The 15,863-nt window shown below is 48.8% G+C and overlaps 1 long non-coding RNA gene across 3 annotated transcripts in view; it reads right to left on the reverse strand.

Moving 5' to 3' along the window:
- The window catches only part of LOC141725193 (uncharacterized), a 67,455-nt gene extending 51,987 nt beyond the window's left edge, over positions 1-15,468 (reverse strand). For all 3 annotated transcript variants that reach the window (XR_003382274.2, XR_012582025.1, XR_012582026.1), the window contains exon 1: positions 15,359-15,468. This is a non-coding gene — a long non-coding RNA (uncharacterized LOC141725193). The remainder of the gene's footprint in view (positions 1-15,358) is intronic.
- Positions 15,469-15,863: the final 395 nt, after the last annotated feature.

Genomic DNA, 15,863 nt, shown 5'->3' on the forward strand with positions numbered 1-15,863 from the left:
ACTAATGAAATACCGGCTTATGCCTTCAAAGGGGAACATTTCAGACCCAGCAGAGCCAAGGGAACAAAGTTACCAGAAGTTAACAAAAGTCAGAGCAAGAATATTTTCCCTCAAAAAAAAAAAAAAAAAAAAAGGAAAAAAAGAAAAAAAAAAGAAAGCAAGTGCCAGACAACCACAAATACCATGATTCAAGGAAGGCTCTTTTGAAGGGATGAAAGGCCAGAGAGAGTGATGTGAGCTGAGTAATCTTCACCAAGGGGAGAAGGAAAAGCAAGGAGGGATTTGATGCAAATCAGCTGTATCACTCCTAGTTTGTATTCATTGGGAAGGGAGGAGCAGGGGGGGGACTCCAATAATTCAACATCCAGACAACTTCACAAGAGCTTAAGGAATCTTTGCAAGAGCGATGCTATTTCTGGTATGCAGGAATAATCCAGAGATTAATTATTTCTCCTGGGTTTAGGCAGGCACAGGCACTGCCTTCCACCTTACCTCCTTGGGGCTGACATCCCTGGGAATATCCTCCATGCTCCTTTGTCCCTCCAAAGAAAGAGCCATGGATTTTCCACTTATTTTGGGGGCCATTCATTTCAAATAATATGCAGGATCTTCCTGGGAGTCAAACTGCTCCAGCAGCAGGCACATCACATAAACCCTCCCAGATCTTGCACCCCCAGCAGCCATTTCAATGAATTCCATTGGGAAACACCCCTGTATGGACAGAGCTGTGTCTCAAGCCCTCCATCAAAGTCCTAATTCCCAACATTTCACTACAGTGTCCATCAGAAGCTCCCAAAGGTCTCCCGTACAAAGGCAACTTTTCTGGCCACAGCAGCTCCAATTTATTTGAATTTATTTCCCCCCCTCCATTTTATACAGAAAAAACATTAGCTGGAAATGTGTCCCAACAATATCTTATCCCAGTCTTCGCTGTGGCTTAAAAGTCAGAAAATTGCCTCCTCTTGGAATTATTTAGGCAGGAAAAGGCCCCTAAAATCAGAGTCCAACCATTGCTCCAGCACTTCCAACGCCATCACTGAATTGTGTCCCCACCTGACACATCAGCTTTTAAACACATGCATGCCCTCTGCTGCCTCACAAAGGTCACCAGGCAAGTCTGCTCCTGCTCCACATCCCCCTAAAAGCCCTGCAGCCCTCCAGTGATCTCTTATCTCCCCACAAAATCTCCCACTGCTTCCTCCCTTCTCATCCAGCCTCCAGCTCAATATTTTACAGACAATCCGAATCAATCCTAGATGCACTGCAGACGTGAGGGGGAAACCAAATTAAGAAATATTTAAAGGATGGCAGTACTGATATTAATTATGTGGGGTTTCATTGAGGTCACATGGGTTTTATTTCTAAGTTGGATGGAAAGATCTCAGTTGTTCTGAGCACCAGAGGTCTGGGAAGAAACAGAGTCAGTCAGGTGCCACCATTTCAGGTGATTTGTTATAATAACATTAACATAAGCTATAAAACAAGCTTAAATTGTTTTATTAATAGCTCTTTAAGTTTCATTATCAATAGGGAATGAGCATTTCAAGGGGAAATGTTGAGGGAATCACAGAATCATGGAGTGGTTTGCGTTCAATGGGACCTTAAATCTCATCTCATTCCACTATCCCAGGTTGCCTCAAGCCCTGTCCAGCCTGGCCTTGGACACTTCCAGGGACAGGGAAAACTGAGGGTTACTTATCCCAATCTTATACCCCAATATTTTGGAATTAATCTGTTTTATGATAACAGAAACTAAGCTATGATTAAATTTGCAGCTAGTAGAAACTGTTGGAGAAGGCTAAATAGAGAAAAATCTCAAGGAGATCAGGCTGCTAGATAGAGACATATCCAAATAGAGCCAAATAAGGTCACACCCAGGACCAGGAAAGCAGGTCAGACCCACAAAATGAGACTGTCCCAGCCGTTCTAACAGAGGAATGAGCAAGATACAAATTGTCAGCTTAAAGCACTTTCTAGCTAAGAAAATTTTCAGTCATTTCATGCATAACCTCAGGACAATGAGGGGACAATCCTCTTTCTTTTGAGCACAACTCATAACTGTCCCAAAAGTGGGGCAAAATCCACCAAAAAACAAATTCACTGCAGGAAAGACTTGTGCATTCACCACACGAATGTGAAGCTTCCCAGATTTTCACTAAATCCAGGGCAGCAGATCAGGGAAACCCATCAAGGCCACAGGGGGTTCAGCCTTGGAGCTTGCCACGTGCAGCATCAACTTTTTAACTACAAACACCCCTGTGAAGCTGCCTCTGAAGTTTAAGAGAAATCCCAGCAAGATAACACTGTGCCATGCTTAAATAATCCCAGTGATCAGAAATCCTTTGATGCTTAATGCTCAAGTTGGAATATTTTTAGAGAAGTGCTGGCTTTAGCTAAAAAAAGAGCCCACTCCACACACTATCAGTCAAATGATCAGCAGATAGTATCTAATCTCTAAATAATGCTGATCTGGAGAGAGGCTCCAGCTTTATGAAAAGACACTTGCCAGCTGATTTAAAGGTGCAGAAGTGAACACAAGCAGCAGCAGCTTAAGGGAAGATGACTACAGAAGCTCAAAGAATCAACATCTTGAAAAGAAAGCTGAAGTCCTGGATGTCCTGGAGAATAAAAAAAATAAGAAGGGACATTAAGGCTAATAAAGGCACCAAGCTTGTACAGTGAAGTGAAGAAGGTTATCATGTCTCACAGCCAAGCACTTCCATGTTGTCCATGTCATCCTGGAACAGGATTTACCACAAGCAGAGGAAAACACATTTGCTCTCCAATATTGATTTCTCTGGGTCTAGATTGAAGGCACTTGAGACAGTAGTTCATATTCAGACTCAAGTGTTTATTATTTTTTATCAGTAAAACATTCTCACAACCATGAGTTCAGCAACTTTTCATCAGCAAGGCACAAAATAGCCCCCTATCTCTTGTTACAAGGTCTTTTAAGACTAAACTATCTAATTAAGAAAGGACACCTAGATTATTTTCCCTTTTAACCCAATAACTGCAATCCCAAATAGCTGCAATGGGGATTTTTCTGCCCAATTACAGAATGTCACCCAAACCCATGAAGACAAAGGAAGAAGAAGGAAGAAGAAGGAAGAAGAAGGAAGAAGAAGGTAAAGAAGAACCACCTGCCTCCACCCTAACACCTCCATCTTGCTTTATCTATATTACTATATTCTAAAACCCCAAACTCTAAGTTTTCCACCCTGTGATATTACACACTTCTAACTAACTACACACCCACAATCCCAGTGGTATCAATCAATTTTGGAAGCCTTCTCCACAGTCTCAGGGCAAATGAAGTGTTCTCTTGTGGGTCTGTGCCTTCAAGCACAGAAAGTTTAAAATTCTCAGCATCCAGGATTCCACCACTCCAAATCCAGCAGGTTTTGGAGCTTACCTAAAGTCTCTCTCAGCCCCAACAGCCCTGGGGATCCCTCACTGCAGGCTTTGCTTGGTGACAGCAGCTCTGCACCTCCTGTGGTCCAGGGGATCACACCAGGTAATGTCAGAGATGCAACCTAAACATCCTCCTGGCCTGGAAATAACTTTGATTTCAAAGAAGAGACTTTTCTGTCTTCTTTTTCTTTATTCTTCCCTCATGATCCCGTTGATGCAGCTTCAGGGCTCAGTGCTTCATTGTTCACCTCCAGAAGCACTACCTGCTGTCTCTTCACATAAAGAGCTGATGACAGGAGGAGGTTTATTACTCTAATCACTTGCAAGAAAAAAAAAGTTACTGCACATGCACTTGACTACTCAATTTGCTTTATGCAAGTTGTCCATGAACGTGATCATTTCTTTCAGCTATAAGATTGTTTAAAGTGCTCTTATCTCTTCCTCTCAGATTTTTTTTAAATTTCTATTTCAGTAGCATTAAGAAAGAGCCCAGAGGAGCTGTGGCTGCCCCTGGATCCCTGGAAGTGTCCAAGGCCAGGCTGGAAAGGCTTGGAGGCACCTGGGATGGTGGGAGGTGTCCCAGCCCAGGCCAAGGGGTGGGAATTGGATGAGTTTAAGGTCCCTTCCCAGCCAGGATATGCTGAGATCCTGTGACCAGCCCTGGGCAGGAGGCTGCAGGGCAGCCAGAGGACGACACAGGATTTCAAGTGGAAACACAGAGTCACTGGGAGCTGACTTGTGGCACAGAAACCCCAAAGCCTGAGGCAACTGATTCAGTGCACTGAGCTTGTCAAGGCTGTAATAGCTCTGATTAGAGGTGTCAGCAATGCCACATCAAGTGCCTCATGAGCTGCAGCACCAGGGCAGCCAGGAGACAGCAAGAAATCCATGCTGCTCATGAGCTGCAATTAACTGACTAACAAAATGACTGACAAAAAAACCCCCCAAAACTAAAAGCAAACCACACCAGGGAGGTGTGGCATTCACATTCTCTAGTAAAATCCTTTCACCCAGGACTCTTCTCCTGGGAAGCTGAGGAGCCTCAGAGAAAAGGAAAACAATTCTTATCTCATGTGCTTCTCCTCTGTTGTGCTCATGTGGAATGTGTTTGGAGATTGTTCACCCACAGGTGATTGTTCCATTGGGTTCTGCTGTGAGTTGTTTTGGCTCTTTGGCCAAATCAGAGTTGAGACTCTGGAAAAGAGACTTTGGAAAGAGTCAGGAGTTTTCGTTGTTATCTTTTTAGCATTCAGTAAGTGTCCTTTCTGAATTCTTTAGTATAGTGTAGTATAGTATTTTTTAATAGAATATAGTATCATAAAGTAATAAATTAGTTTTCTGAGAACATGGAGTCAGACTCATCATTCCTTCCAACCTCTGGGGGCAATCCAAATACAATAGGGAGGTGATGAGAGGGAACAGAAAACCAAAACCACTCAGGATACAGAGCGGCTTTAGGTAGAAGGCCCAGAGAGCCATACAATGATCCCCATGGATCTGTACCTACAGCAAACTTCCCAGGAGCAGCCTGCTGCTTCCCAATGGCTTTAAGATGAAGGAGGGTAGATTTAGACTGGATATTAGGAAGAAATTTTTTCCTGTGAGGATGATGAGGCCCTGGCACAGGGTGCCCAGAGCAGCTGTGGCTGCCCCTGGAGCCCTGGAAGTGTCCAAGGCCAGGTTGGACAAGGCTTGGAGCAGCCTGGAATAGTGGAAGGTGTCCCTGCCCATGACAGGGGTGGCATGAAGTGAGGTGAAACTTTAAAAAGTTTTCCTTCCACCCCAGAATATTTTAGAATTCTATATTCCCTAAAGAGTTGTTTTCAAGAGTGCTTTGCAAAGAGAAAGATCAAGCAACTCCAGGAGGAGGAATATAACCCTCCTCATCCAAGCTCTAAATTCTTATTTAGACCAAAGTCCAGCTGAGCAGGGTTTGCTTTGCCCACTGCCCAGAGCCAGCAGCTGATCTCGTCTCTGGAGGCAGGTTCCAGCTGTCCTGGAGCCTGCAGCTCATCCAGCACGCCTCGGACCGGGCACCTGTCAGGAAGGATCCAGCTGATGGGTTTGAGGGCCCTGCTGTAATTATCTCATCACAGTGACACACACCCTGAGATGCAATCAGCTGCCGGCTAATTGCACAGCATCCCCAGTGCACTCAGAAACAGCACAGGAGCCACATCAGCTGGAAGAATCCCATTAAAGCCTCAGGAAGCACAAGCCCACCCACATTTGAGCAGGTCCTCGGGGAAGAGGCAGAGGTTGGAAAGGTCCCAGTGGGAAGGGCAGAGCCTTGGGAAAGCCCAACAGGTGTTTCAAGAGGGAGGTTTTGAGGCAAACACGCTTCTTTGGTGGTTTTTTGGAGGGGAACACTGGCTCTTCCCATCTCTGCTCCCAGTCAACTCCATCCTTTGTTGTGGCAGCTCCCCTCAAGGCAACAAAGAGCAGCAATTCCAAGAGAGCAGCAGCTTTTTGTGGAGATTGGACCAGAAAGACAGCAAAGAGGATGGAACCTGAACGACTGTCCCTACTGCCCTGCTTGTCCTGGGAGTACTTTACAATCCCTGCAGACAGATCCCTCAGCCTGGCAGTTCATCAGGGCCTGACAGGTAAATAAACACACAGCTACCCTGATGCCTTCTGCCAGCAACTCAGAACAGCCACAGGGACAAGGCAAGTCTTTATTACAGCCTCTAGGCAGCAAGTCAAATTCATTCCCTGAGAATCCTGCACAAAAGATGTGCAGATAACAGATTCCCATCTCCATAAACATCACTATTCCACACTGCATTTAAGGCATGTTAAAAGTTCTTCCTTGAAATTCACAGCTCCCCATCCCCAGCACTGTGGGGTTTTTTTGGGGCACTTGTTTAGAGACACAGCAGCATAGGACCCCCAAAAGTTCAGCAAGCACAGCAAGACAGCAAGGCTTAGAAAGAATTAAAAAATAAAGTCTCAACAAGAAAGCTCCTTAGAGGAATGCAATTGATTTTCCAAGTCTTTCAGACCACGTATTTTAATTAATATTTATCCTACCTACTTAAATGCCATAATCTGTGCTGTGTTAGAACTGCAGCATTCAACAATTGATGCTATTAATTCTGCCCACCATGGCATCTCCCTCTTCCAGATGCAAGGGGAAGCACTCAGCAGAGAACAGAGGGATTCTTGCAGCCTTCCACGTGTGCTGGGAAAGCAGCAGCAGCTGCAATAATGTGCTCAAGCAGATAAACATTCCAACAACGCTGCTTAAAGCATCAATTTTGTCTTTCCCCTCGTTTGCAAGAAGCTCCTGTTGTCAGCTTAACTCGACAACTATTTCCACACAGCAAACAGCTAATGGGCCACTGAGAAAAGCTCCTGAAAATTCAGCCTGTGCTGCTCCAGAGCTGAGCTGAAGCTGTGTAACCCATGGAAATAAGGGGCTGGAATGATGGGCCATAGCAAGTGTCAGAGCACTGGCATAGGGAAAAAATTAAATATAGAAAACAGAAATTCTGCTGCCACAGGAGAAGCCTCAGTGGAGAACCATCTGGGAGCTGTTAAAGACCAAGAACACTGACTCTGCTTTTGGGAAAGAGGCAGCTTTCCACACAGCCAGAGCAGATGTAGAGGCAGGAGAGCATCACCATGCTTAGTGCATCCAGAGAGACCCATGAGAACTGACAGAAGACACCAAAACCACCATTTCTGGCAGAAATCCTCCTCCCCAAGATCAGAGCAGAACCCTTAAATTTGCTGTGAAATGCAAACCAGCCATAATTCCTTGGGGAAGGAGGAGAGAAGTTACAAATGGCAGAGCCTTTTGGGGCAGACTCCCAGCTGCATCCCACGGGGAGGAATTTTGCTCCTCCATAACATTTTACAGAACTCTCCACCTCAGCCAGGTCACCAAACTAAGCAGTGCTTGGACCCCTGGCATCTCCACCACTGGCTCCTCTCTGGTACAGATTTAGGGAGAGTGAAGGGTTCAACCCTCCCAGCACTGCACCACAATTTTTACAGCAAACCCATCCTGGAGAAGACACAGTTTGTCTCAAATTCCATTACACTGCACCAGAAGGTGGTCACAGCACTTGGGGGGAAAATTAAAACAATCCCCAAAACCCAAACACCCTCAAGTTTCAAACTCCAGAGCATCAGAAGTAGAAGACTCCTGATCTGTATCAGGGGGCCCTATTAAGATCATTATTTGCTGTCAGAGTCTTTAAGCAGCCTGCTCTAAATATAGACCCATTTAAAGCTTTTCTAGGGGAAAAAATAATTTAGAAAAAAAATCTAAGTGACTTAGAATCAAGAGTGACACCAAGACAGAGCCACAGCAGTGCAAACACACTGCAGCAAGGTGATCTTTAAAGGCAAACCTGGGCACCTGCACTCCCTGGGGAGATTTTCAGTGCAGAGCTGCATCCTCAGTGCTCTGCTGCATTTGGTGCTGCAGCACCATCAGCGATTCCTCCTCCCTGTTCTGGGAGCTGCCTGTCAAACCCATTCCCAGGAGGGAACCTGCCTTCGTTAGGGGCTTTACAGGTGATGTACACCTCGGCCAAAAGCAGCTTTCCCTGCCAGGATCTCTGCACTGCAGTTCCCAAGCGCCCATGGGTCTGCCAAAGCACGAGCAGTTAAAGCTGGCAGAGCCCCAGACAAGAAGGTTTTATATCCTTTTCAAAACTCCACTTCAACTTTATGTACTCCAGGGAATTTCGTCGTCTGTGCTCATAATCCCCTTGGGAATCCTGAAGTCTTGGTGATAAATCCCTGGACCTGGTTATAAAACACAGAAGTGCTTTTGATCACGGGGCAAATGCCTGTGTGAAGTGGTGTTTGTTCCCTCTTTGTTCTCCTGGCAGAAGGGAGTGCAAACACGGGGCTGTCTTCCCCTTTCTCCCTGCTGGTGTTGGAGCCTTTTCCCTCACAGTTCTCTCCATTTCCATGGAATAATAGTGCCAACAGAACTGCCCCATTCCCAGGCAAACCCAAATGCAGAGGGGAGGGTTTGCTGCGAGCACTCACTTCCCCAGACAGCGTGGGCACCAACACCCCTCAGAGAGCAGCCACTCTGTCAGCCAATTAAACCAAACCCAACACAAAGCTCCTCTGCTTCCAAAAGGACTGATTGTCATTGTCTTTATTCTCTTAAATTACTCCAGATTAATTTCTACTGCACACATATGATACAGTATTCTTAGTGTACTGCCCCAGCTGAAGATCTTTATTTCTGTAGTATTTTGTCCCTGCAGCCACATCACGTTTAAGCCTTTTCTGCCTGTAAGGTGACTCCAACCTCTTCCCCACCACACATCCAACCAATTTCCCAGCAGACCAAGCCACCTGGCAGCAGGAGAGACTTGCACCAGGATTAGGACACTCTGTAGGGATGCAGGAAAACAGCTCCCGTTTCTCCTGAGAGAAACAAACAATTCTAATTTGGAAGCTGCTTTTTAATGCAGTTGGTGGGTTTGGTTTGGTTTGTTTTTTTTTTTTTTCTCCTCCTCCTGCTTTTTAGAAAGCTGTTTTGAGCATAGATTGGGAGGTTTGAAGCAGCACTGAATCTTAATGGGCCTCTCACGTGCACAGGCAGCTGCTCCCTGCCAGACTGGAGCTGCTCAGAAACACGAACAGAAACATGTACAGACTCTTCCCCACAAAAGAAAGTGGAAGCAGCCTTAGATGCTTCTCTTTTTCTGTTGTGTTTGAAACAACTGACTCCACCAGCCAAAGAACGTCCCCTCCATTGCAACCCACCTCCCCAAAGGGAAATAAAATCACTGGATGGAAGGGAAAAGCTCTGAACCCCTGGCAGAGGAAGCCCTTTGTGGCAGAGACAAAAGCAGCGACACAAAAGCTCAGCCCTGCTCCCTCCCTCCAGGAGGGTCACAAGCAAGGGGATCCCTTTCCCAGGGAGATGTTAACGCTGTGTCCTGCACCCAGGGACAGGGAACAGCCTCTCCCAGGTGGGGTCACTGGGAAGGGAGGAGCACACAGGCAGTGCAGCCCCTGGTTTGGATCTGCCGGCAGCAGCAGCAGGGGAGAGATGGAGCAAAGCTCCCAGGAGAGCAATGAGAGCTGCCGAGCAAATCGTGGAAGCATTTCCTCTCAACGAGCTGCTCCCTTCCCAGCAGCTGGCACACCTCTCCTTGTGCTGGCTGCACTGCCTAAAACACCAGTGCCATGGGGAACCCAGGTCAGGCATGGCCAGGGAGCTTGGCTGGGTCACCACCCCTGCAGAGCTCACCTTGTCTCCATCCATCCTGTGTGAGCTCAGCCTTCAGCCACCTGCATTCCCAATCCTGGAATGCTTTGGGTTAGGAGAGACCTTAAAGCCAAGCCCATGCCACCCCTGCCATGGGCAGGGACATCTTCCACTATCCCAGGCTGCTCCAAGACGGGCCTTGAGCACTTCCAGGGATCCAGGGCCTGCCCACCCTCATAGGGAACAATTCCCAATATCCCATCCATCCCTGCCCTCTGGCAGTGGGAGCCATTCCCTGTGTCCTGTCCCTCCACCCCTTCTCCCACGTCCCTCTCCAGCTCTCCTGGAGCCCCTTCAGGCCTTGGCAGGGGCTCTGGGGTGTCCCTGGAGCCTTCTTCTCTCCAGGCTGAATCAACATGTTAAAAGTTAATATACCAATGACTTCCACTCACCTTTTGGGACACTCAGTGACAGTAAGAGACCCTCCCCGTCCTCTCTAGACCTCCTTGCCTCCCTAGACCTCCTTTCCTCCAAATAACCCCTGGAAGTCAAATGTGACACCATGAAGGATTTGCCCACCTTTGGGACCAATATCCTGAATTTTGTGCTGACAGTTCACAAGAGGGAAATCTGCTGACACAGAGGCTGTGATGCTGCACGTGCACTTTTGCACAGCAGCTGTTTGAGGGCAATGTTTGGAATTCAGGGATCACCCAGAGGGTGAAAACACTGAGGGAGAGACCTTGAGCAGCCTGAACAAATAGGAAAAAATACCAGCAGAAAGGCTGCTGGGACACTTGATGCTACTCTACAAAGCCAGTCAGAGATCATGGCTTCTTCTGCTTTACAAAAGAAATAGAAACTTCAGTCTCAGGCAGAGCTATTTGATTACAGAGCAGATCTGGGTTAGCAGATAACAGCTGGAGTGGAGGAAGAGAGCCAAGCCAGGGCTCTGAGCCCAAACAGCCCAGCTACAACAAACTGCAAAGGGGAGAGGAACTGCTCTGACACACAGCCCAGGACACAGCATTGCTCCTCACAGCTGTGAGAAACCCCAGCCTGCAGCCTGTCACTGCTTTTCATTTCCCATTTGCGAAGCACATCCCACCCTCTACCCAGGAAGAGCATTTCCAGGAACACTCGGGAGAGTCAGCATTCCTGGGAGCTCAGCATCCCTCAGGGCAGTGAGCACAGGGGTGGAACAGGCAGGACAGAGCAGCTGCAGCACTGCCCAGAGGGACGGAAAATGAGGATCTGCCCTCTTTGCACCTCAGCCAAGCCTAGAATGGCAGGTTTGAACCAAAGAAATGAGTCTATTTGTATTTTTGGCTTGTGTCATCAAGGTCTGGGAGGGGCCACATGATGCTGCCCAGCCCCACAGCAGGGCATTTTAGGGCAGTGTTTTAATGGGATCAGAGCCCCTCTGCCCTGGAGCCAAGCTAGGAGAGCTGGGGGTGCTCACCTGGAGAGGAGAAGAATCCAGGGACACCTCAGAGCCCCTTCCAGGGCCTAAAGAGGCTCCAGGAGAGCTGGAGAGGGACTGGGGACCATGGATGGAGGGACAGGACACAGGGAATGGCTCCCACTGCCAGAGGGCAGGGATGGATGGGAGATTGGGAATTAGGAATTGTTCCCTGGCAGGGTGGGCAGGCCCTGGCACAGGGTGCCCAGAGCGGCTGTGGCTGCCCCTGGAAGTGTCCAAGGGGAGGCTGGACAGGGCTTGGAGCAGCCTGGGATGGTGGAAGGTGTCCCTGCCCATGGAATGAAATGATCTTTAAGGACCCTTCCAACCCAAGCCATTCAGGGATTCTGTCTCAGGGCCATCACACAGGTACAGGGGACATTCATGGCTCAGCCCCTTGTCACTGGTACAGCCTGAACTGAACAAGTTCACAGTCACAAAAAGCAGTTTGAGGCACATCTTGGTTTCAAGCAAAACACTCCCTCCAGCAGAGAGGCAGAGGTGAGAGATGAGGTGGTCCAAGAAACCATTAAGGAAACTCTTCATGCTGAACACGAGTGTCAAGGTTTTGAGGAGCTCAAGGCCTCAAAGCCCCCTGCAAGCCATTTGTGACTCAACCATGTGTAAACCATGCTAAGCCAAATCCCAGAGCTGGCTCTGATGATATCCAATCCACCCAGAGATCAAGAGTCTAATGCTACATTTCAAACCCCCCAGAAATTGAGAGGAGCTGAGTATTTTCTTATACTTGTACACAATAGAATTTATGAAACAGATAGCAAAAGCCATCCATCTTCATTTATAAGTCATGGCTTTTGCCTTTGTTAAATTTAATTGCTTCCCCTGTGGCTTCAAATCAAGGGCAGATTCTATTAAAAGTAATTACTTTGCTGTGCAGCTGGCATAGCAAAGTTGCTTGATAAAGGTTAATCTACTAAGTGATGGCAGCTTCCAAATGAGGGTGATGATTTTCATTAATAACTTCATGGGGAAGATGATGCTGGAATTTACACGTGCACTGACATGATAGCCACAGCTCCAGAGGGTTCTGTGTCCCCATCCATGGCCCAGGACAAGCATGACACTGGGGCCATGGGGTCCTGCTGCAGGTGCCAGGCACTGCTCCCTGTGTCACCCACAGGGCTTCCACTCACACCCATCCTCAGGGGTGTGCAGGCTGTGGTCTGCTCCATCCCTGGAATTGCCCAAGGACAGGCTGGAGCAGCCTGGGATAGTGGAAGATGTCCCTGCCCACTGCTGAGGGTTGGATGTGATGGGCTTTGAAGTCCCTTCCAACCCAAACCCTTTTAGGCCAGTGTAGAATCAGCACCCCCCCTGTGATGAGCTCACTCCAGGCCATTTGCTCTTCAGGATTCTTTTTGTTTTCCAAAGCTCCAACAGAAGGGAAAGCAGGGGCAGGCACCCCCTAATAATCAGACAAAGTGGGACCAACCTAAGGAGGAATGCTTCAAACAAACCCCTCATTTTTCTTTCTTTTCTCCCTGCAGAGCAGCAGCCCAGAAATGCAGCCCATCAACAAGGCCTGCAGCATTCTGTGCAAAAGGCCACTTGTGCCACACAAATAATTGGAGAAAGGCTAGGAGATATAAAAAATACACTTTTTTAACCCCACTAATGGCATCTTTTAGCTGCACTGGAGGATTTTAGTCCTCCCACTCATGACCAGAATGTTCAGTTATGCACCAACAGCACTGCTGCTCTCTCCAGACTAACTAAAGCTGGTCTAATGATCCTTTGTGGATCTCTTCCAACTCAAGATATTCTATGAATCCTGTGGGTTTAGGCACCAGGACATGGCAATCCATTGCCTACTGTGGCAGATTTACAAAAAGACCCCAAGCATTTTCATGTTTTTAACCATCAGAACCCAGTTTTATAAGCAAGCTGCAGATATTTCATGGAAAATTAGACCAGCTCTCTCAACCACAGGAAAGTTTTACACCATAAATCACAAATGCCTCTGAAATCAGGAGCTTGAGAAAAAAAAAAAAAAAAAGGTTAAGAATTAGAAGCTTAGCACCAGCTATTTTTAACATAATACTGAGAGTAACACCCTGCAAGCAACACACACACACGCTCTATGAATAAAGTAAAAATTCAGCCTTCTGCACACGCCTGCCCCTCCGTGAAGGGAGCTGCCATCTGCATGTTGAAAGGATTATTTTCCACGTGGGAGGCCAGAGAAAGGGGGGAAAAAAATCCCAGAAAGCTGCTAGGAAATGCAGTCAAGAGGGCAAGTTGTCTCCTGTTTCAGCAAGCAGAGGTGGTCCACGTGCAATGGCTCTGGCAGAGGGGAGTGAGCCTTGCACCATTAATTGCCCTTCAGGGAATTAATTAGGGAATTAGGTAACTTCAGGGAGAGGGTTGAGACTAAAATTCTGAAAGGGGTGACCTGCTGGATATTAACCTTGGAAGGATCTTCCTGTAAGGTGGAAACACCTCTTGGCACCTCTCTTCCAATCCAGTTTTCACCCCATTAACCACAGTCATGTAAAGTTTCAGCTGGCAGGGCTCAGCCCCTGGCTCAGGCCAGTCCCAGATGGGACACCCCAGCTCCAGTTTATCCTCTGAATAATGAAAAGCCACCATGAGCACCTCTGCTCCTGCTCCTCCAGCAGGACAAAGCCCTTTCAGAGCAGCAGGCTGCTGCTCCTTCCTTGCCTGCTGCACTTCATGAAGACACTTGTGGCCATTCCCATCTCCTCAGTCCTTGGTTTCCCAGGGGTTTCCCCTTGGTTTCCCAAGCTCTGCCTTCCCTTGTGTCTGTGACAAGGATTTGTACTCTGGGGGTTTCAATTTCCCCTTGGTAGTTATCACTCCAGAGCAATAAAAATCTCCTCAGGTCAGATGCAAACAACACGTGGCTCCAACTCCTCCTAAATCAAATTTTACTGGAAAGTCACGGGAAGCTCAAACATTCCCAAGACTAGAAAAAGAAAGGAGCTATTTATTCTTGCAGTTACACCAAGCAAGAGCTGAAAAGGTGTTACATTGCTGCCAGCTTAGCTACACATTCAAAAATAAATGTGTTTTCTTGGTGATGGTGAGAGTGCAAATCTCCAGGGAAAGCAAAATCAGAATGGAAAGGCAGCAAAGCAAAGTTATTTATTCAGACTACGGCTGTCAGAAGGGTCTGTTCTGATCAAAGGCTGTTCTGCTGCCCGGGGGAAAGGTGAGCAGCCCTACCTGCAACTGCCAGGTGAGAAAAGCAATGAATTCCTCGCTGGGAGCAGGTGAAGCAGCCCAGCAGGGACACAGGGGATACCCAAGGGATGAGCATCCAGTGCCACCAGTGTGATCCTGCAAGGCAAGGCTGTGCCAGGCTCTCCTCGGGCAGCTTTCCCTTGTAATTATGTGGGGGAGCAAGCAGCCATTTCAGCAGAGTCCTCTTGAGTTTGATCGAGCCTTCAGTGGACAAATGGAGCAGTCAGGACCATCCTGCCATGGTGTCACTGCTCCAGAGGACAGGACATGGGCCACCCCTCGGGGACATGGGCAGACTTTCAGGGACACGGGCCACCCCTCGGGGACATGAGTGCTCCCTCAGGGACATGGACCACCACCTCAGGGACATGGGCCAGCCCTTGGGGACACGAGCCACCCCTCGGGGACATGAGTGCTCCCTCAGGGACATAAGCACTACCTCAGGGTCATGAGCCATCCCTCAGAGACATGAGCAGTCCCTTGGGGACATGAGCCACCCCTCAGGGACATGAGCCACCCCTCAGGGATATGAGCACTCGCTCAGAGTGACATGGGCCACCCCTGAAAGACATGAGCAGTCCTCAGGGACACGGGCCATCCCTCGGGGACATTGGCCACCCCTCAGGAACACGGGCCATTCCTCAGGGACATGAGCAGTCCCTCAGGGACACAGGCGAGCCCTTGGGGACATGGGAACCCCTCAGGGACGTGAGCAGTCCCTCAGGGACATGAGCCACCCCTCGGGGACATAAGCTGTCCCTCAGGGACACGAGCCATCCCTGGGGTACATGAGCACTCCCTCAGAGACATGATCCACCCCTTGGGGACATGAGGCACCCCCTGGGGACATGAGGCACCCCCTGGGGACATGAGCCGCCCCTCAGGGACACAGGCCACCCCTCAGGGACATAAGCCATCCCTTGGGGACATGGGCCACCCCTCAGGAATATAAGCATTCCCTCAGAGACACGGGCCGTCCTTGGAGGACATGAGCAGTCCCGCAGAGACATGAGCCACCCCTCGAGGACATGGGCCACCCCTCGGGGACAGGACAGGACAGTGCTTACCGAAGGGAAAGGACCAGGCCTCATGGCGGGGCCCAGCAGCTGCAGCACAACAGTGCAGGGATCAAGGTGAACACAAGTCAGGATGGATTTCTATCCTGAGTCAAGTTGCACTCCTTAAAAGAACAAAGAGAGTTTAGGGCAGTATTTTAACATGATCATAGGCCCTGTGCTCTGGAGCCAGGCTGGGAGAGCTGGCTCTCCCTGGGGTGCTCACCTGGAGAGGAGAAGGCTCCAGGGAGAGCTCAGAGCCCCTAAAGGGGCTCCAGGAGAGCTGGAGAGAGACTGGGGAGAAGGCATGGAGGGACAGGACACAGGGAATGGCTCCCACTGCCAGAGGGCAGGGATGGATGGGATATTGGGAATTAGGAATTGTCCCCTGTGAGGATGGGCAGGCCCTGGCACTGCCCAGAGCAGCTGTGGCTGGGCCCCTGGATCCCTGGAAGTGCCCAAGGCCAGGTTGGACAGGGCTTGGAGCAACCTTGGATAGTGGAAGATGTCCTTGCCC

Source organism: Zonotrichia albicollis, chromosome 10 (assembly GCF_047830755.1).
Source record: "Zonotrichia albicollis isolate bZonAlb1 chromosome 10, bZonAlb1.hap1, whole genome shotgun sequence".
Lineage (NCBI taxonomy): Eukaryota > Metazoa > Chordata > Aves > Passeriformes > Passerellidae > Zonotrichia > Zonotrichia albicollis.